Raw genomic sequence first — 22,631 nt, 5'->3', positions numbered from 1 at the left:
GACTAAATGTCAGGAATTGTGAAAAACTTTTTAAAATGTATTTGGCTAAGGTGTATGTAAACTTCCGACTTCAACTGTATATTTCCGACAATATTACGCATATTAATTGATAATGATGGAAAATAAGATATGCAAAATATTTGAATAGATATATATTTTTAAATAGCTATATACAGTGGGGAAAAAAAGTATTTAGTCAGCCACCAATTGTGCAAGTTCTCCCACTTAAAAAGATGAGAGAGGCCTGTAATTTTCATCATAGGTACACGTCAACTATGACAGACAAAATGAGGAAAAAAAATCCAGAAAATCACATTGTAGGATTTTTTATGAATTTATTGGCATATGATGGTGGAAAATAAGTATTTGGTCAATAACAAAAGTTTCTCAATACTTTGTTATATACCGTTTGTTGGCAATGACACAGGTCAAACGTTTTCTGTAAGTCTTCACAAGGTTTTCACACACCATTGCTGGTATTTTGGCCCATTCCTCCATGCAGATCTCCTCTAGAGCAGTGATGTTTTGGGGCTGTCGCTGGGCAACACAGACTTTCAACTCCCTCCAAAGATTTTCTATGGGGTTGAGATCTGGAGACTGGCTAGGCCACTCCAGGACCTTGAAATGCTTCTTACGAAGCCACTCCTTCGTTGCCCGGGCGGTGTGTTTGGGATCATTGTCATGCTGAAAGACCCAGCCACGTTTCATCTTCAATGCCCTTGCTGATGGAAGGAGGGTTTCACTCAAAATCTCACGATACATGGCCCCATTCATTCTTTCCTTTACACGGATCAGTCGTCCTGGTCCCTTTGCAGAAAAACAGCCCCAAAGCATGATGTTTCCAACCCCATGCTTCACAGTAGGTATGGTGTTCTTTGGATGCAACTCAGCATTCTTTGTCCTCCAAACATGACGAGTTGAGTTTTTACCAAAAAGTTATATTTTGGTTTCATCTGACCATATGACATTCTCCCAATCCTCTTCTGGATCATCCAAATGCACTTCAGACGGGCCTGGACATGTACTGGCTTAAGCAGGGGGACACGTCTCGCATTGCAGGATTTGAGTCCCTGGCGGCGTAGTGTGTTACTGATGGTTGGCTTTGTTACTTTGGTCCCAGCTCTCTGCAGGTCATTCACTAGGTCCCCCCGTGTGGTTCTGGGATTTTTGCTCACCGTTCTTGTGATCATTTTGACCCCACGGGGTGAGATCTTGCGTGGAGCCCCAGATCGAGGGAGATTATCAGTGGTCTTGTATGTCTTCCTTTTCCTAATAATTGCTCCCACAGTTGATTTCTTCAAACCAAGCTGCTTACCTATTGCAGATTCAGTCTTCCCAGCCTGGTGCAGGTCTACAATTTAGTTTCTGGTGTCCTTTGACAGCTCTTTGGTCTTGGCCATTGTGAAATTTGGAGTGTGACTGTTTGAGGTTGTGGACAGGTGTCTTTTATACTGATAACAAGTTCAAACAGGTGCCATTAATACAGGTAACGAGTGGAGGACAGAGGAGCCTCTTAAAGAAGAAGTTACAGGTCTGTGAGAGCCAGAAATCTTGCTTGTTTGTAGGTGACCAAATACTTATTTTCCACCATAATTTGCAAATAAATTCATTAAAAATCCTACAATGGGATTTTCTGGAATTTTTTTTCTCAATTTGTCTGTCATAGTTGACGTGTACCTATGATGAAAATTACAGGCCTCTCATCTTTTTAAGTGGGAGAACTTGCACAATTGGTGGCTGACTAAATACTTTTTTTCCCCACTGTATATATATTAAGGTGAGAGCATTGGAAATGCTTTTGGTGGTTGACCTGCTTCTGTTTTGTGGGTGGCACTGTGTGCTGTTTTCGATGGATGGGTCCTGGCCTCTCAGGGGCATAGGGATCTGGGGGGACTGGGGTGGTATGCCGATCACTGGGTTGACGGCCCAACTTGGGATGGGAAGGGGCTTTAGCGGGGGAATTAGTGGAGAACAATTGGAGGGTTACTTAGTAGCAAATATCATGGTACAGCTATATGGACACTCAATCACTATGGTATTTTTTATTGATAAATTTATAAACATATATAATGATAAATAGATTTGAAACTTGTATCTCATTATGGTATGTGGTGAAATAAGTATAGGCAGTTATAATTGTAATGGCTTAGCAGATAATAACAAAAGAAGAACAATATTTACATGGCTCAAAATATACTTCTCCCATGGGCAAAGAAACTCAAAAGGGGTGATGATATTAATTAACAGTAATTTCGATCCGAATGTGCAAATTGTCCAAACAGATACGCAAGGTATATGGATTATTTTAAATATGTTATTGGACCATAAACAGATATGGCTCATTAACCTTTACGGACCAAATAATAATGATCCACACTTCTTTGACAATATATAATAAATGATCAACCCTGCAAGCGATTCAAGACTCTATTATTATGGTGGGAGATTATAATACCGTTTTAAATAGCTCAATGGACCGTAAAGGAAATCACACTACAAACAATCACCCTCATGCTCTTAAGGAAATCGTGAATGTCATGGATACATTAGAACTAGTAGATACATGGAGGCTTAAATATCCTTATCTAGTGAGATATACAGTGGGGAGAACAAGTATTTGATACACTGCCGATTTTGCAGGTTTTCCTACTTACAAAGCATGTAGAGGTCTGTAAAAAAAAATCATTGTATGATTTTTAAGTAATTAATTTGCATTTTATTGCATGACATAAGTATTTGATCACCTACCAACCAGTAAGAATTCCGGCTCTCACAGACCTGTTAGTTTTTCTTTAAGAAGCCCTCCTGTTCTCCACTCATTACCTGTATTAACTGCACCTGTTTGAACTCGTTACCTGTATAAAAGGCAACAACTGTTGGCACAATTATTAGAAAATGGAAGAAGTTCAAGATGACGGTCAATCACCCTCGGTCTGGGGCTCCATGCAAGATCTCACCTCGTGGGGCATCAATGATCATGAGGAAGGTGAGGGATCAGCCCAGAACTACACGGCAGGACCTGGTCAATGACCTGAAGAGCGCTGGGACCACAGTCTCAAAGAAAACCATTAGTAACACACTACGCCGTCATGGATTAAAATCCTGCAGCGCACACAAGGTCCCCCTGCTCAAGCCAGCGCATGTCCAGGCCCGTCTGAAGTTTGCCAATGACCATCTGAATGATCCAGAGGAGGAATGGGTGAAGGTCATGTGGTCTGATGAGACAAAAATATAGCTTTTTGGTCTAAACTCCACTCGCCGTGTTTGGAGGAAGAAGAAGGATGAGTACAACCCCAAGAACACCATCCCAACCGTGAAGCATGGAGGTGGAAACATCATTCTTTGGGGATGCTTTTCTGCAAAGGGGACAGGATGACTGCACCGTATTGAGGGGAGGATGGATGGGGCCATGTATTGCGAGATCTTGGCCAACAACCTCCTTCCCTCAGTAAGAGCATTGAAGATGGGTCGTGGCTGGGTCTTCCAGCATGACAACAACCCGAAACACACAGCCAGGGCAACTAAGGAGTGGCTCCGTAAGAAGCATCTCAAGGTCCTGGAGTGGCCTAGCCAGTCTCCAGACCTGAACCCAATAGATAATCTTTGGAGGGAGCTGAAAGTCCGTATTGCCCAGTGACAGCCCTGAAACCTGAAGGATCTGGAGAAGGTCTGTATGGAGGAGTGGGCCAAAATCCCTGCTGCAGTGTGTGCAAACCTGGTCAAGACCTACAGGAAACATATGATCTCTGTAATTGCAAACAAAGGTTTCTGTACTAAATATTAAGTTCTGCTTTTCTGATGTATCAAATACTTATGTCATGCAATAAAATGCAAATTAATTACTTAAAAATCACACAATGTGATTTTCTGGATTTTTGTTTTAGATTCCGCCTCTCACAGTTGAAGTGTACCTATGATAACAATTACAGACCTCTACATGCTTTGTAAGTAGGAAAACCTGCAAAATCGGCAGTGTATCAAATACTTGTTCTCCCCACTGTACATGGCGGAGACTCAATCAAGCTAGTCGTCTTGACTTCTTTCTCATGTCATTCTCGTTGGCACCAAAAGTTTAAAAAGTGTTGATAAGGGACAGAATGCGGTCGGACCATCACATAATTGGCATATACATTACTCTTACTGAATTTCTACGTGGGCGAGGATATTGGAAATTTAATCAAAGCCTATTGGATGATAACTTGTTTTTAACTAGGACAGAGGAATTTATAACTGATTTTTTCCGACATAACATAGGTATTGTATGGGACACCTTTAAATGTGCCTTTAGAGGCCATGCAATTCAGTACTCATCTCGAAAACAAAAGCAATTTAGGTCAAAAGAGTCCATACTAACAAAGGAAATAGAAGGTCTAACAGAACAGATAGATAGCAATAAAAACTGTAACATAGAGGCTTAGAATAAATTAGAGGAAAAATAAATGGAGAAACTTATTCAAGAAAGATCGAGTGTAATACATTATAAAAATAAAGCAAACTGGATGGAATATGGGGAAAAATGCTACCAAAAATAATTAACTGAAACTAGTTACAAATGACATAGTCACCCATGATTCACCAAATTATATTTTGAAGGAGGAAACAAAGTACTTTAAGCATATGTTTTCGTTTCAGTCGCCTCCATCTCCTCTAACTGATGCTCATTTTTTCCTATTGATAATGTAAAATTAACAGCCATACAGAAAGACTCATGTGAAGGTGAAATTACAGAGGAGGAACTTCTAGATGCAATTAAAGACTTTAAGTCCGGGGAAACTCCAGGGTTGGATGGCATACCAGTCGAGGTATACCAAACATTTTTTGATATACTCAGAGGACCGTTATTAGCATGTTTTAACCACTCCTATGTAAATGGTAGATTATCAGACACTCAAGAAGAAGGTCTAATTTCATTATTACTGAAACAGGATACAAGTGGAAAATATAAAGATCCAGTCCATTAAAAAAATTGGAGGCCCCTTACACTTCAGTGTTGTGATGCAAAGATGTTGTGAAAGGTCAATTTGTGGAAAAATCACCCTGATTAACTCTTTAGTATTATCCCAGTTTACCTATTTGCTTATGGTCTTGCCTACGCCTAGCGAAGAGTTTTTTAAATTACATGAGAAAAACATATTACATTTTATTTGGAACGGCAAGCCAGACAGAATTTAATGGGCATATTTATATAATGATTATGAATTCGGAGGACAGAAATGATTAAATATTAAAGCATTAGACCTATCACTAAAAGCTTCAGTCATGCAAAAGTTATACTTAAATCCGAACTGGTTCTCTAGCAAATTAGTAAGATTGTCTCACCCTATGTTCAAGAATGGCCTTTTTCCCTTTATTCAGATTACAACCTCTCACTTGCAGTTATTTGAAAAGGAAGTAATCTCTCAAATATCACTATTTCTAAAACAAGCCATAGAAAGTTGGTTGCAATTTCAATTGAATCCTCCAGAAACGACAGAACAAATAATGCAACAAATATTGTGGTTAAACTATAATATGCTACATTAAAAAAAAAGGTATAATCTTCGTAAATGATATCATCGGTAGGACTGGTGGAGTTATGACGCACATGCAGCTAACAAAAACATATGGAAATGTCTGCTCTACCCAGAATTACAACCAAATAATTGCAGCCTTACCGCAAAAATGGAAGAGGAAAGTGGAAGGGGGAAGAAGTAAGGAACTTGTCTGTATAATTGGTTAAAGAAAACTGTGATAAATAAAAAGTATACCAGTTTCATTTATGGACCAAAGGATTGACAGCCATCCCATATAGATTGCAAAATAGTTGGGAAGAGATTTTTTCCATTTTTGGATTCAATGAACCTGAGCAGAAGTGCAGGTATTTGAGATTATAAAACGGATGGGTCTAATCCTGGATGCTGGTTGGTTAAAACCGCATTCCAGCTGGTGTCTATTCCACAAGTTACCACTGGCTAAATCTATGACGTTGAAATGCCTATTTACTCTGTTCCATCTGACTGCGCAATCCACTGTCTCATCAGTTCAGCCAAGTAATTTATATACTAGAGCTACACTGTAAAAAGCATCTAGACATGATCTCCCATTTCTTTTAGACTAGCATTTGGTTTCAACAGCGGAGATTTGTAGAATAGAAAAACATGAAACGCAGCTAGTTTGCTATCGTTCCAGCTTCAGTTTCTTCTGAACAGTGGTCTGGCAAGAGAACAAATGTTCTATACCAGGCGAAATCGCACGTCATTAGCTCATTGTTATGGATGCATCAACAACAACAAAATAACTGGAGAACAGCTTAAACAAACGCAAATGCAGCTACTGTTGTCACTCTGGCTGCACTGTTTGACATGACTATGTTAGCCAAAGTTGGTTAGCTAGCAAGCAAGGGATAAGAAGGTTGCCAGCCATCATGGCAACGGAAAATGTAGAATGAACGACTGAGTCAATAAACGTGAGGAGGAGCGTAGTGAGAGGGAGCAGGCCTGTCCGTCCACAAGTTAAACGTTCCAAAAGGCACTCGTAAAAGCTTTAGCACTGGCACCACAGACAGGGTCAAACAAGGACCACAGACCAGTTTCCACTGGAGAGAGCGAGAGAGAGAGAGAGGTTAAGAGTGGAGTGAAAGATAAAGTAGAGAGGAGACAGAGAGATGGACAGGAAGAGAAGAGTGGAAGTAGGGGATAGAGTAAGTGGAAGAGTGAAGCGATGGTCAGGGAGAGAGACTGGTTAACCATAATGTGTTATTCCAGAGACTGACGTTTCTAACAGAAAGACCTACCAGACAGTAGACGTTCCTTTGTGCCCAGCCAAGAGAACCAAAATCACAGGGTTGGTTGGCATTAGATATTTTGAAACTGTGTCATTACATGTTTATTATGACTAGCCATAACATTTTTCCGGTGATGATGAGAGGAATTAATCCAAGGGGTCCTGATGGGGGCCCTGTGTAGCTCAGTTGGTAGAGCATGGCGTTTGCAATGCCAGGGTTGTGGGTTCGTTTCCCACGGGGGGCCAGTATAAAAAAAAAAAAAAAAAATGTATGCACTCGCTAACTGTAAGTCGCTCTGGATAAGAGCATCTGCTAAATGACTAAAATGTAAAAAAAATGTAAAAAGTTGACGGTGATGTTAAATGTCAGGAAGTGACACAACCACCTGCTTCCTGTGAGGATGTTTGGGTATTTGAGTTTACAGTACATCACTTTGTTTGTTACTCTGTCCACATAGACTTGGCACCATAACCATTGATAGGGTCAGTGTCCATAGCAACAAAACGTTTCCAAACCACATTTCCACAATTTCCATGTTTAAGACAGCTGGGATGACCTAATCGTTGCTTGTGGAAACAGGTTATCAGGGTTAACCCATCTGGACCGCAGGATTACACAGTGGGAGATATAATATGGAAGGAAGAATAACGGATGAGAGAGAGAGAGGGAGGGGCGAGAGAGAGAGAGTTCTGGAGTTGAGAATGGAGTGTGGGTTGGGTTTGGATCTGACCTCTCTCTTCAACCCACACAGGAGTCACCTAACATCCAGTGCTGTGGTGCCTGGCAGAGGTAAGTTGAGGTCTCTAAGGTTATCTAAAGAGATTGGCCCAACAATATTTGCTACTACAAAACATATCCTGGTCCAAGGTGTCTGTGAGGTGAATGGGGACGACAGGTGAGGTGGTGAGAACTGCGGATTAGTGAGGGTGAGATGGTAGAGGGTGAGAAAGGTGACAGTTGAGAGGGCGACAGGGCAGCGGATCAGCACCTCACCAAGCGTGCCAGCTGGGCCTAGGGCACAGGGGTCAGGAGTTGGAGGTCATGAGTCAGGTTCATGGTGGCTCCACTTCCAAGTGGAAGCGGCAACGGGATTAGGCTAGTCTGGCGATGGATGTCTGGGAGTGTGTGTATGTGTGTGTGTGTTTGTGTATGCTTGTGTGTGTGTGTGGTTTGTGTTTGTGTGTGCCTGTGTGTGTGTCTGCGTAGACTGAGTCACTCATATCTGGAGTGTCAGAACAGAGAGCAGTAGCTTCTATAAACTGACTGGTCAAAGTGAGAGAGACAGAAAGCGAGAGAGTCACTTTTGACCCTTCCATTGAAAGGTTACATGGTGCCCTGTGTCAGTGACATCACTCCTAAGGTCCCCTTTCAATGTCTGTCATGTTGTTAAAATAGCCCAGCATTACACACAGTATAATGTAATCTAGTGTATGTGGAGTGCCCTCCATGCTAAATAGACAACCTGTTGCAATCTACACACACACTTCTTAGAACCCTGAGAAATCGCCAAGTGCATTCTGGGGCAGTTGGTGTCAGGCACTCTGCCGTCAGAAATGATCTCATCAACAATCTGACCCTTAATCCATTTCACTCTAGTCTGCTCCCTCCAGGGTTGCTAGGTCTGACCCTAACTCTACTTCCCTTTGCTCCCTCCAGGGTTGCTAGGTCTTACCCTAACTCCACTTCCCTCTGCTCCCTCGAGGGTTGCTAGGTCTGACCCTAACTCTACTTCCCTCTGCTCCCTCCAGGGTTGCTAGGTCTGACCCTAACTCTACTTCCCTTTGCTCCCTCCAGGGTTGCTAGGTCTGACCCTAACTCTACTTCCCTCTGCTCCCTCGAGGGTTGCTAGGTCTGACCCTAACTCTACTTCCCTCTGCTCCCTCCAGGGTTGCTAGGTCTGACCCTAACTCTACTTCCCTCTGCTCCCTCCAGGGTTGCTAGGTCTGACCCTAACTCTACTTCCCTCTGCTCCCTAAGGTGTTGTCTGATCTAACCTCTTACTCATCCTCACTCTTCTCCTGGTCCCTATGGAGTTGCCAGATTGGAATTATTTGTTTATCCAGGCGCAGGCCTCTCTCCTCACCTCCCAGAGAGCAGGGCAGCTTCCATTGGGTCAGAGCTGGGGAAAGGAACACGACGGAGTGGGAACATGACTGATAACATATTTAGGATATTTCCCAGGCTCGTCACGAATCAGGGATTTTGAGGAATCTGGCACCCTGCTGAAGGCGCTGATGACAGGTCAAGGCAAGGCTGGGGGAAGGGGGTGAGGGTGAGGCGAGGCAAGAGGAGTGATAGCGGGGTGTGAGGGAGGGCCCAGCTGTGTAGTACCCAGATGTTTGGCCCTCAGCATGGGAACAAAAATGAATACATTAACCCTTTGAAAACTCCCCCTGCCATTTATTAACTTCCTCCCTTATGGGTCATATGGTCACTGCCACAACACACATCCCTTTACCTGGGACAGATCAGAAGAGAAGAAACGTGCACTTATAACACCAACACCTCTGTTAGTGAGAATGAAGAGAACAGCTTGAGTCTTTCTCCCCTATCTTACCAGGGAAGAATGTGTGTCTGAGTGACGTTGGGACATTACACACACACTGGGGAGTTCAAATGATATAGTTATGACACCCACATCCTTTATCAATTAGATATAGTCCCTTTTGAAGCAGCTAAAACAGCTGGCTGTGCATTCTATGGGCTAAGATAGAGTTTCTACCTGTCACTCTCTCCTTCCATTTTTGGCTCATGATAATAATACACCATTTAGCAGACGCTTTTATCCAAAGCGACTTACAGTCATGCGTGCATACATTTTTGTGTATGGGTGGTCCCGGGGATTGAACCCACTGCCTTGGCGTTACGAGCGCCATGCTCTACTAGCTGAGCTACAGAGGACCATGTTTGCCTGTCTCATGCTGTGGGCTTTGGGATGTTTTCTTTGGTGATGTTTTCTCATGAATGACTGTTCTGGGTCTTCCAGGAGATGCTTGTGAATGGAGTTTAAGACGCTCTGTCATTCACAACATGTTTCATATGGTGAGTTTAAAGGCCTATGAAAACGTCAGAGGAATACACACACACACGCAAAGACACACATACATGCACACACACACTCACACACACATGCACACATGCATGGATGCACGCACACACAAATACACGCACACTCAAACACATACACTCAAACACACACACACTCTCTCTCACACACACGCACGTATGCACTCGCATACACTGAGTGTACAAAACATTAAGAACACCTGCTCTTTCCAAGACATAGACTGACCAGGTGAATCTAGGTGAAAGCTATGATCCCTTATTGATGTCACTTGTTAAATCCACTTCAATCAGTGTAGATGAAGGGGAGGAGACATGTTAAAGAAGGATTTTAAAGCCCTGAGACATGGATTGTGTATGTGTGCCATTCAGAGGGTGAATGGACAAAACTTAAGTGCCTTTGAACGGGTAAGGGTAGTAGGTGCCAGGCGCACCGGTTTGAGTCAAGATCTGCAATGCTGCTGGGTTTGTCATGCTCAACAGTTTCCCGTGTGTATCAAGAATGTTCCACCACACAACTACATCAAGCAAACTTGACACAACATTGGGAAGCATTGGAGTCAACATGGGCCAGAATCTCTGTGGAACGCTTTCGACACCTTGTAGAGTCCATGCCCTGACGAATTGAGGATGTTTTGAGGGCAAAGGGGGGTGCAACTCAATATTAGGAAGGTGTACCTAATGTTTTGTGCACTCAGTGTAAGCACGCACAAACGCACACACACACACAAACACACACACACACACACACACGCACACATTGATGGCTGCCATGTGTTTCCTGATCTGACAGTAGAGTGGTGTCTAATGATCCTTTCCATCCACGAAGAGGACTCACAAACACAGAATATCAGCAGTTTCCCTGTAAGGTCTGAGCAAGGCCCCCAGCTAACTTCCTACAATTCTACACATTTTATCATGGGGCAGAGAAAAACATTAGCATTTTTTAGAGCTAAATTCCTGCTATTCTATACATTATGCCATGAGGCTGAGCATTTCTTTTGTAATTCTAAACATGGCTTATGATGTGTTCAAATGCTATCTGGGGCCCTTGGGGCTGCAGGGGTGTGTGGTATGCCAGTGATACAGATGGTATCACTGGCTTACAGTACCACACTGTCTCTATCTGCCATTCCACAGCACATCTACCACATCTACCACTCTTCTGAAGACAAACTCCATCTGCATTCCTGTGTAGTTCAGATCTATAGCTTTGTCAAGTTAGTTTGCTCATTTCAGTTAAATAGTATGTAATAACTATCTCTGTGTCTGTGTGTGTGTGTCTCTCCTACCCTGTTCTGTTTTTAGTCTGTGCTTTCTCTATCTAGTCTGCTGACTGTCACACTGTTGACCTATTCCCTGCTCACCAGACACACACACACACACACACGCACACACTCACACACACACACGCGCGCGCACACACACACACACACACACACACATACACAGCGTATCTATCTGTGTCATCTTTCTCTGGGATCCGTATTGGCCAGTCTTAGTGTATTGCTTCGTGTTGATATCTGTTCTGCACGTATGCATAAGTATGTGTGTCTGTGTTGATGTAGCTATACAGTATGCGTGCGATTCATTTAAGTGTCATAGAAAGTGTAGGGTTTTTGTCTGTACCATAGTGTTGATGAGGACATGGGTTGTATACCACTGTGGTCCTTACAGTTCCCTCATGCCCATCAGCCCAGGGCAGAGCAGATCACATGGGAGCCAGGGGGGGGAGGGGGAGACAATACCGCCTGTGTGTGGGAGTAATGGGGGAGGGGGGATCAACCAAGGAGGAGTGTATGCGACTGTGTGTGTGTGTGTGTGTGTGTGTGTGTGTTACTGTCTGTTACATCCCCTAGAGGTCATTGACCTCCCCAGTTGTTGACTAGAGATGCCTGTGAGCAACTGGGCCGGCAGCTGAGACTGCAGGAAGGGTCCCACCAGAGAGAGAGAGAAAGAGAGAGAAAGAGGGAGAAATATTTAGAGAGAGAAATAGAGAGAGAGAGAGAGAGAGAGAGAGAGAGAGAGAGAGAGAGAGAGAGAGAGAGAGAGAGAGAGAGAGAGAGAGAGAGAGAGAGAGAGAGAGAGAGAGAGAGAGAGAGGGAGAGAGGGAGAGAGAGAGGGAGAGGGAGAGAGAGAGAGAGAGAGAGAGAGAGAGAGAGAGAGAGAGAGAGAGAGAGAGAGAGAGAGGGAGAAAGAGCTCGGTCATCCTCCCTACACCACAGACCATACACTCTACAAGTCTTCCACTGCCCTCTCACTTTTCTCTCACCCACTGAGCAGAACACTGATAACCACTACTTGAATGTAAAATGGGCTGTTAACTCAAATACTCCCTTAGAGGACAATAAAGTCTAGTCTATCAATCTACATTAGGCAACATCCCACCAACTGATTTCCAACATTCAGTCAACACTCCTATAGAACAGAGTATTCCCTTCTTTCCCTCATCATTCTGACTGGGCCAACCAGGTGACAAGTCTAATTCACTTCTGAGCTTTCCTGGCTCAACCTCTCACTAACTCAAGAAAAAGAGAAAGAGAGAAAGCTTCCTTTCTTTCTTGTGTTCTGTTCTTCTGTGTTAGTTACCTAGGCTCCCATTCTGTTGGTAGAGAAACACCTCTGGGCCTGTATTCAAAAAGAGTCTCAGAGTAGAAGTGCTGATCTAGGAGCATTTAAAGATCATAATGAGCATGCTTATACAGTGAGGGAAACAAGTATTTCATCCCCTGCTGATTTTGTACGTTTGCCCACTGACAAAGAAATGATCAGTCTATAATTGTAATGGTAGGTTTATTTGAACAGTGAGAGACAGAATAACAACAAAAAAATCCAGAAAAACGCATGTCAAAAATGTTATAAATTGATTTGCATTTTAATGAGGTAAATAAGTATTTGACCCCCTCTCAATCAGAAAGATTTCTGGCTCCCAGGTGTCTTTTATACAGGTAACGAGCTGAGATTAGGAGCACACTCTTAAAGGGAGTGCTCCTAATCTCAGTTTGTTACCTGTATAAAAGACACGTGTCCACAGAAGCAATCAATCAATCAGATTCCAAACTCTCCACCATGGCCAAGACCAAAGAGCTCTCCAAGGATGTCAGGGACAAGATTGTAGACATACACAAGGCTGGAATGGGCTACAAGACCATCGCCAAGCAGCTTGGTGAGAAGGTGACAACAGTTGGTGCGATTATTTGCAAATGTAAGAAACACAAAATAACTGTCAATCTCCCTCGGCCTGGGGCTCCATGCAAGATCTCACCTCGTGGAGTTGCAATGATCATGAGAACGGTGAGGAATCAGCCCAGAACTACACGGGAGGATCTTGTCAATGATCTCAAGGCAGCTGGGACCATAGTCACCAAGAAAACAATTGTTAACACACTACGCCGTGAAGGACTGAAATACTGCAGCGCCCGCAAGGTCCCCCTGCTCAAGAAAGCACATATACAGGCCCATCTGAAGTTTGCCAATGAACATCTGAATGATTCAGAGGAGAACTGGGTGAAAGTGTTGTGGTCAGATGAGACCAAAATGGAGCTCTTTGGCATCAACTCAACTCGCCGTGTTTGGAGGAGGAGGAATGCTGCCTATGACCCCAAGAACACCATCCCCACCGTCAAAAATGGAGGTGGAAACATTATGCTTTGGGGGGGGGGGTTTCTACTAAGGGGACAGGACAACTTCACCGCATCAAAGGGATGATGGACGGGGCCATGTACCGTCAAATCTTGGGTGAAAACCTCCTTCCCTCAGCCAGGGCATTGAAAATGGGTCGTGGATGGGTATTCCAGCATGACAATGACCCAAAACACACAGCCAAGGCAACAAAGGAGTGGCTCAAGAAGAAGCACATTAAGGTCCTGGAGTGGCCTAGCCAGTCTCCAGACCTTAATCCCATAGAAAATCTGTGGAGGGAGCTGAAGGTTCGAGTTGCCAAACATCAGTCTCGAAACCTTAATGACTTGGAGAAGATCTGCAAAGAGGAGTGGGACAAAATCCCTCCTGAGATGTGTGCAAACCTGGTGGCCAACTACAAGAAACGTCTGACGCCAACAAGGGTTTTGCCACCAAGTACTAAGTAATGTTTTGCAGAGGGGTCAAATACTTATTTCCCTCATTAAAATGCAAATCAATTTATAACATTTTTGACATGCATTTTTCTGGATGTTTTTGTTGTTATTCTGTCTCTCACTGTTCAAATAAACCTACCATTAAAATGAAAGACTAATAATTTCTTTGTCAGTGGGCAAACGTACAAAATCAGCAGGGGATCAAATACTTTTTTCCCTCACTGTATGTACAGGGGGGATCTGATTCTAGATCCGCACTCTTACTCTAAGACTCTTTGTGAATACAGACCCTGGTGTTCTTGAGGGGCTGGCTTAGGGTTTGGCGTGAGGAGAGAGTGCTAGTTCCTGTAACCTGTTTACTGTGAAAGGGTTATCACCGTGTGGTGTACAGAGTTTACTTTGGAGCCAGCGACATGCCAAACACCCACCCAAGGGGGATGAGAAATGGGGGAGTTAGGTCGAGTAGCCTAAGCCAGCCACTCAAGAAGAGTAGAGGATTCCTTTTAAGAGAGATGTGAGCAGAATATGAATGTGATCCAAGACGAAATTGTGTGGAGGTCTGTTGTAGCAACCATGTTCTTGTGTCTGTTTTCTATATAGTGTTGAGAGATGTGTTCTTACTAACGCTTTAGACACAGCACAGTTTGTCAGAGTAGTGTGTCAGTGTGTGGATGTATTAGTACATGTCTGAGTGTGAGTGTGTGTGTGTGCCACATGCTTAGTTACATACTGTGTTAGACAGCTGTGGTCACACCTCGTGAAACGGCTAGGCCCTTCAGTCTTTTATAAGCCACAGGTGATGTGTTGTGTGTGTGTGTGTGTGTGTGTGTGTGTGTGTCTGATTTCCGCGGTCTTTATATAGCACTGGGTCTTTGTAAAGCCCTAAATTACACTCCCAACATTTATCCAGCTGCCGGAGCCGCCCCCGAGGCTTATTGTGTGTGTCGAAGGAATGCAGCAGGTCGTTAGCTGGCCTGTGTGTGTGTTTGTGTGTGTGTGTGTTTATGTGATTATGTTGGATTTGTGTGTGTCGATGTGTCTCTGTTGTGTATATGTAGGATATGCATATTGTGTGTGATGATGATGATGAGGCTGTATGTTGTGTGTGTATCTGTTGGTTGTGCATGCGGGAGTGTGTTTGGGTGTGTATGTGTGTGTGTTTGTTTGTGTGTGTATGTGTTTGTGTGTGTGTGTTTGTGTGAGTGTGTGTGTGTGGGCGGACCTCTTGTCTGTGGCTGTCACACATGTCAGACAGGATCATGTGTTGTTTGTCCTGGTGAGATTCAGAGTTTGAAGCAGGACACTTCTGGCCTTATTTGGACATCACATAGAGTATACTACCTGCTTACACACTGGTAGAACATGTGCTCTGTGTGTGTGTGGGGTGTGTGTGTGTGTGTGTGTGTGTGCGTGTGCATTTTTGTGTGTGTGTATGATGTTAGAGCATCTGCTATGTTGTGTGTGTGTGAGACTGTGTGTGTGTGTGTGTGTGTGGTATTTGTTTGTGTGTTTGTATTTGTGTATGCCTATCCATGCTGTTCGTAGATTGAACCCTGCATTTGTATACAGTACTCCTCACATAATGGTGTTTAACAGGGCTTTAATTGATGAGGTGGTGAGAGAGAAGGTGAGAGTTTGGTCAGCTGAAGCTCCCAGTCACTGTTCAGCTTTGCTTTCATTCATTAGGCTGTAGTTATAACTGTTTATTCAGGCCAGGCAGAGATACATGGGGAACCCTATGCCTGCAGGGGTAATACTCCAGCCAGGTCAACTGTGATACAAGTCAGTATTCGACGTCCATCCATGTCTGAAGACGTCGGGAGATTACGTGGAAACCAGCCACGAGGGGCAACAGTGGTTTTGCTAGGGTGTTGTGGACAGGGATGGCGCATGGGCGTAAGCATCTGCCTTTGATTCCGTGTGTGTCTTCCCCTGTCCTGATGTCCCAGTGATCAAGTGAGTGCATAGAGTAAGTGTGCGATAGAAAGTTGTTTTTGAGATTGTTATTTTAAGCCTTTCCCAAAACCTAACCCTTACCTTAACCCTTCAGAGTTTATGCCTAACTGTTTTATAAAAATAAAATAAAAAATCCCCTTTTTCGTGATATCCAATTGGTAGTTACAGTCTTGTCCCATCGCTACAACTCCCCTACGGACTCGGGAGAGGCGAAGGTCGAGAGCCATGCATTCTCCTAAACATGACCCTGCCAAGCCGCACTGCTTCTTGACACACTGCTCGCTTAACCCGGAAGCCAGCCACACCAATTTGTCGGAGGAAACACCGTCCAGCTGGCGACCGACGTTAGCTTGCAGGCGCTACAAGGAGTCGCTAGAGCGCGATGGGAAAATGAAATCCTGTCTGGCCAAAACCTCCCCTAACCCGGACGATGCTGGGCCAATTGTGTGCCGCCTCATGGGTCTCCCGGTCACGGCCGGCCGTGACACAGTCTGGGATCGAACCCGGTTCTGTAGTGACGCCTCAAGCACTGCGATGCAGTGTCTTAGACTGCTGCGCCACTCGGGAGGCCCTAATGCCAAAACATAACCCTAACCTTAGAAATGTGGAGTTAATGCCTAAACTTAACCTTAAACACTTCGAAATTAGACGTTCGGAACAACTTCGAAATTTGACGTTTGAGAAACATGGATGAACGTTTAATTCTGACATGAGTCTGTGAGAGCTTGTTGAATACTCTGCGTTGGTGCACTAAGTGACTTTGGTTGCTTCTCAAGGATTGAAGTGCTCAATCACTGTGTCCTATATAAGCATAACCCTTTGTCCGTTTCTTTGGCTCTCAAGCCTTCGTTGTTCAGAGAAGCAGATATGCAATTCATGCCAAGGAAAGGGATATTTCTGTGTATGTGTGTGTGTGTTTGTATATATGTGTGTGAGTCTGTTATAAACTGGCCCTGGGAATCCCTCTCCAACAACTGTTTGACATTGGCTCCAGCTGGTGTGTGCATGTGTTTTCTTCCTTGGACATTGTCTTTGGGAAATCCTGTGGAAAATGTGAGTCTGGGTGGCTCGCTTCCACACTGTCATTTGTTTTTTTCTGTCTTTCTTTCTCCTGTTGGAGAGATACGGTCATGGAATCACTTTTTCCCTCTCTCCGCTCAACTGTCGAACACTCACTCTATCCACTCACTCTATCCACTCACTTTATCCAGTCACTCTATCCAGTCACTCTATCCACTCACTCTATCCAGTCACTCAATTCCCTCACTCTATCCCCTCACTCTATCTACTCACTCTATCCACTCAATCTATCCACTCAATCTATCCACTCACTCTATCCACTCACTCTATCCCCTCACTCTATCCACTCACTCTATCCCCTCACTCTATCCCCTCACTTTATCACTGGGACATCAGGACAGGGGCAGACACACACACACACACACACACACACACACACACACACACACACACACACACACTTGGACGTTGTCTGCAGGAAGAAACACAGCAGAGTGATTAGATACCGCAGCACTATGCACACAGGAAGTGTGAGGCTGTGCGTCAGTCAAATGATTCCCCAGCAGAAAGTGAACCCATCAACAGGAAACAGGAGCTGTTCTGTGGTGTTTCCTCATAGAATCCCCCCAAACCTGTGGTGCCATCATTCCTACTGCACTAAACCCTGTCTCCTTACTCAACCCTTACACATTACTAGGCTACTACACACACCACACATACACCAGACACACACACACACACACACACACACACACACACACACACACACACACACACACACACACACACACACCACACATACACCAGACACACACACCACAAGTCTAGATGTCTATACATGGTGTCTATGTCTGACATTTGGATACTATGACCATTGAATACAAACACACACTCAACCTGTACTGTCTTTTCTTCTGTTCTGCACTGATCTAGCTGAAATTGGAGGATTATGTTCCCCTGTTCTTTGAACTGGATTCCAGAAGTCCTTGGAATCAACTGTCTTATTATTATCATAGGAAGACAGAAGTGCATGAGGCTCCTTCTGATCTAGCCTATATCTCAATGGATCTTCTAGCTGATATTACATTGTCCCCCAGTGAGAAAAACTGGTTGAAAATAAGTATTTTCACTGGGCTTTCTGTTGTTCTGTTCTGGCTCAAGCAGGCCAGGTGTCTGAGCTGCATCAGTCTCTCTGTGTTAGCTCTCTATTTGTTAGAGACAGAACTGACAAATCAGAACACACAGTCTGATAAAGACCCATGTCTTCATTACCCTTGAGCTCAAATCAAATGTTATTTGTCACATGCTTCATAAACAACAGGTGTAGACTAACAGTGAAATGCTTACTTACATTGCAGAGTTAAAGATAAAGTTAAAACATTTAATAAAAAACAGAAATAGTGACACAAGGAATAAATACACTGTGATTTGGTGGAGCATTGCGAGTGTGCAGTGCGCATGGTTAAATGTGAGCATGTATGTGTGCAAGTGTATTTCATAGCATCAATAGAGCCATAATAGACTGAAGTAAAGAGTGGAGCAGTGGGGATCTGTTAGCAATCTGCCAGTCAGAGAGCTGGGTTCTGAAGGGCCGCTGTCCAAGCGCCAGCTCTGTCCACCCTACTCACTGTCCACCCTTCACGTCTGTCCATTCTGTTTCTAGAGAGAGAGAGAGAGAGAGAGAGAGACAGAGCGAGAGAGAGAAACATAGAGAGCGGAGGAGAGGAAAGAATGAGACCTGGACTAGAGCCAGACACCTTCAGAGTAACAACAAGGGGCTTGTTTTAACCCAACCTCTCCTGTGAAGGCTACAGTCAGCGTTGGTTAGAGTGAGCGGGTGACAGTTTGGCGTTGCCAAGGGTAACCAAACAAACAGTGAGTCCCGCCACCAGAACCAATCGGAGCCTTAAAGGTCACTTTGCTCTGAGATGGAGGCGAAACAATGGGCTCTGGGCAGAAAGGACACATTGTCTCTGGAAAATCCTCCCCCCTGACACCCCCAGTCCAACTGGAGAAAATGTGTTATGCGTGATGTTCTGACATCAGGGCTTTGTGTCTCTGAGCAGTGACTTACAACAGGGAGAGAGAGGGATATACAACAGAGGGAGGCAAAGGGGGACAGAGTGAGAATGTGAGATGTGTTTGGGGAGTAACAGAATGTGCCAGAAAGATAAAGAGGGAGGAAAATGAACACAGAGGGAAAGGGAGGATGGAGAGAGAGTTGTGTGATCCAGAGAGAGAGAGAGAGAGAGAGAGAGATAAAGATATATATATATATATATATATATATAGAGAGAGAGAGAGAGAGAGAGAGAGAGAGAGAGAGAGAGAGAGAGAGAGAGAGAGAGAGAGAGAGAGAGAGAGAGAGAGAGAGAGAGAGAGAGAGAGAGAGAGAGAGAGAGAGAGAGAGAGAGAGAGAGAGAGAGAGAGAGAGAGAGAGAGAGAGAGAGAGAGAGAGAGAGAGAGAGAGAGAGAGAGAGAGAGAGAGAGAGAGAGAGAGAGAGAGAGACAGAGATAGCAAATCATTTTAGCAACTTAGTACTTTTGGGCTTTACTGCTCTAGTGGAGGAACTGAAATGTGTTAGTGTGAGCTATTGGATGCCCTCTATTCTCACCCTCTGTTCTACATATGTCTCTTGACCATGTGGCAGTGTGGTTGGTGTATGGTACAGGATGGTTTGAATGAGTGTGGAAGATACACCGCTTATCTCCTGTACAGATACTAGATATTGTAAAGGCCCAGGCCAGGTGCCATGAGGCTGAGAGAGGGAGGCATTCAATCACACACTAATGCCTTGGCTCCAGAGACACAGATGCTTCACACACGCACGCACACACACACACGCACGCACACACACACACACACACACACACACACTTGTCGACAGGGCCAAATTCATCTTTCCCGTCAATCCTCCCCAACCTCAACCTCTGTCTGACCCCTCTGGAAGTTTTCAGAAAAGATTCTCACTCCCCATCCCAGCTCCAGTTCGGAATTCTGTCCCCCTCCCTCTCCCTCCAAATGCCCTTTCCTTTTTCCCAAGCCTTTAAGTCATGTGTTTGTTGTTCTTTCCCACTGTTTGTTCATGTTGCGTTTGATCCTGCTGGATTCCAGGACCATGTCATCAACACCGGCTGTTGTTTGCAAGCTGTTTGTTTGCGGAGTTCAACTTCAAGTTACGAGGAAACATTTAGTTTTGTAGAGTAAGATTAGACAAGGCAGTTTTTCAAGATCAATTCAAAGTAGTGGAGGTGTAGTGGTCCAATACAAAGGGTCGTTAACTGTCCAATAATGTTGACAGGGAGACAGCCTTGTTGACAGGCGAGACTACTGAGTCTGGGTAATGTCCCCTCCCAATACAGTAGGACACACATGAACGCACGCACTGACCATTCTGATGCAGTCCTATAGGAATGTCCCTGTCCAAGCCAGCCTGCTCTCACCATAGACTCCAGTGTGTGTCAGATCCTACACACCCCAGTGCCAGAAATATCAGGCTTTTAAATGTTGGGCCTGGACCAAACCACTGAAGTGATTGAATCAATATCGCTCACTCTTATCGCATGTGTGTGTGTGTGTGTGTGTGCGTGCGTGCATGCACATGCGCATATGTGTGTTTAATACTCTCTCAGTGCTGAAAGAGAAGTTTCAGAGTGAGAGAGTGTGAATGTAAAGTCCTGCCTTTTTAAAATGGTCACAGGGGAAATATATCTGAGGCGTCCTTCCTCTCCTTCTGGTGTGTTGCTGGTGCAGTAGTACCGGTCTGCAGGGTTCATTAGTTTATGGTTTCCATATGTTTGATGTGTTTGATACAGTTCTATTTATTCCATTCCAGCCATTACAATGAACCCGTCCTCCTATAGCTTCTCACCCCAGCCTCCTCTGCCCCACTCCTGTATATCCCAACAGACCCTCTACTCTATCCTCTTCCCCCTCTTCCCCCTTTGGTCCAAGCCCAAACTACTATCCATCCCTACCTACAACCCCACTCCCCTCCCTCTTACCTCCCCCTCACCTCCCCACCACCCACCAACCTACCTTAACCCCAACCCCCAACCCCCAACCGTATACCCCCTGTACTTATTTGACTGGACCAACTCATACAACATTCACAAACACCCCCCGGATGCCGAGCCCCACACAGAGCCTCCATGGCTCCAGTCCCAGAAAGTCCAATCCCCCAACCCTCAGATGGGAGAAACCAGATAGCCGTAACATGGTGAACAGGGAAAACATTCGGTTTTCAGAGATGCATTCTTTCATAGTTAACTTTAAGATCCATAGCAGGGTGTATGCTGAAAACATCCTGACCTGGATTCTATGTAGGAGTGAAAGGGGGGAAAATAATGAAAGGAAAGGAAGAGAGGAAAAGGAAGAGAGGGAAAGGAAGAGAGGGAAAGGAAGAGAGGGAAAGGAAGAGAGGAAAAGGAAGAGAGGGAAAGGAAGAGAAGGAAAGGAAGAGAGGGAAAGGAAGAGAGGAAAAGGAAGAGAGGAAAAGGAAGAGAAAGGAAAGGAAGAGAGGGAAAGGAAGAGAAAGGAAAGGAAGAGATGGAAAGGAAGAGAAAGGAAAGGAAGAGATGGAAAGGAAGAGAAAGGAAAGGAAGAGATGGAAAGGAAGAGAAAGGAAAGGAAGAGATGGAATGAAAGAGAAAGGAAAGGAAGAGAAAGGAAAGGAAGAGAGGGAAAGGAAGAGAGGGAAAGGAAGAGAGGGAAAGGAAGAGAGGGAAAGGAAGAGAAAGGAAAGGAAGAGAGGGAAAGGAAGAGAATGAAAGGAAAGGAAGAGAGGGAAAGGAAGAGAGGGAAAGGAAGAGAAAGGAAAGGAAGAGAGGGAAAGGTAGAGAAAGGAAAGGAAGAGAGGAAAATGAAAAGAGGGAAAGGAAGAGAGGGAAAGGAAGAGAAAGGAAAGGAAGAGAGGGAAAGGAAGAGAGGGAAAGGAAGAGAGGAAAAGGAAGAGAGGGAAAGGAAGAGAGGAAAAGGAAGAGAAGGGAAATGTGAAAATGGTTCTGTCAGTGTGCTTGTCTCCTATGTGGGGTCAAGTTGCAGAGTTTGGCCTGAGATTTGAGCAGTTGTGTGTGTGTGTGTGTGTGTGTCAGTGTTTGTCTCGAGTCCGGTCTCGAGACCACATATTGAGTGTCTCGGTCTTGACTCGGTCTCAGACAATGAGGACTTCCTTCCCGAGACTAGCCGAGACCAGCGGAGTAAAAAACTTATAATTACCAGCTTCCATTTAGTCGGCGCATAAAACCACTTCACTTTAGCTCAGACAATTAGACAGCTCAAATCAAATCAAATCAAATCAAATGTTATTGGTCACATGCGCCGAATACAACAGGTGCAGACATTACAGTGAAATGCTTACTTACAGCCCTTAACCAACAGTGCATTTAAAATAAAACAACAACAAAAAAAGTGTTGAGAAAAAAAGAGCAGAAGTAAAATAAAATAACAGTAGGGAGGCTATATATACAGGGGGGTACCGGTGCAGAGTCAATGTGCGGGGGCACCGGCTAGTTGAGATAGTTGAAGTAATATGTACATGTGGGTAGAGTTAAAGTGACTATGCATAAATAATTAACAGAGTAGCAGCAGCGTAAAAAGGATGGGGTGGGGGGGCAGTGCAAATAGTCAGGGTAGCCATGATTAGCTGTTCAGGAGTCTTATGGCTTGGGGGTAGAAGCTGTTGAGAAGTCTTTTGGACCTAGACTTGGCACTCCGGTACCGCTTGCCGTGCGGTAGCAGGGAGAACAGTCTA

At 44.5% G+C, this 22,631-nt stretch overlaps 1 protein-coding gene across 1 annotated transcript in view; it reads left to right on the top strand.

The window, feature by feature from the left end:
• Nucleotides 1-22,631, top strand: part of LOC311122804 (filamin-C-like) — a gene marked incomplete at its 3' end in the record, with an annotated part of 61,305 nt that overhangs the window by 9,055 nt on the left and 29,619 nt on the right. The gene's annotated exons all lie outside the window — the stretch shown is intronic.

Source organism: Coregonus lavaretus (assembly GCF_964263955.1).
Source record: "Coregonus lavaretus genome assembly, contig: HAP1_SCAFFOLD_2009, whole genome shotgun sequence".
NCBI lineage: Eukaryota > Metazoa > Chordata > Actinopteri > Salmoniformes > Salmonidae > Coregonus > Coregonus lavaretus.
The sequence above is the reverse complement of the archived record's forward strand: the minus strand, read 5'-3'. Positions and strand labels throughout refer to the sequence as shown.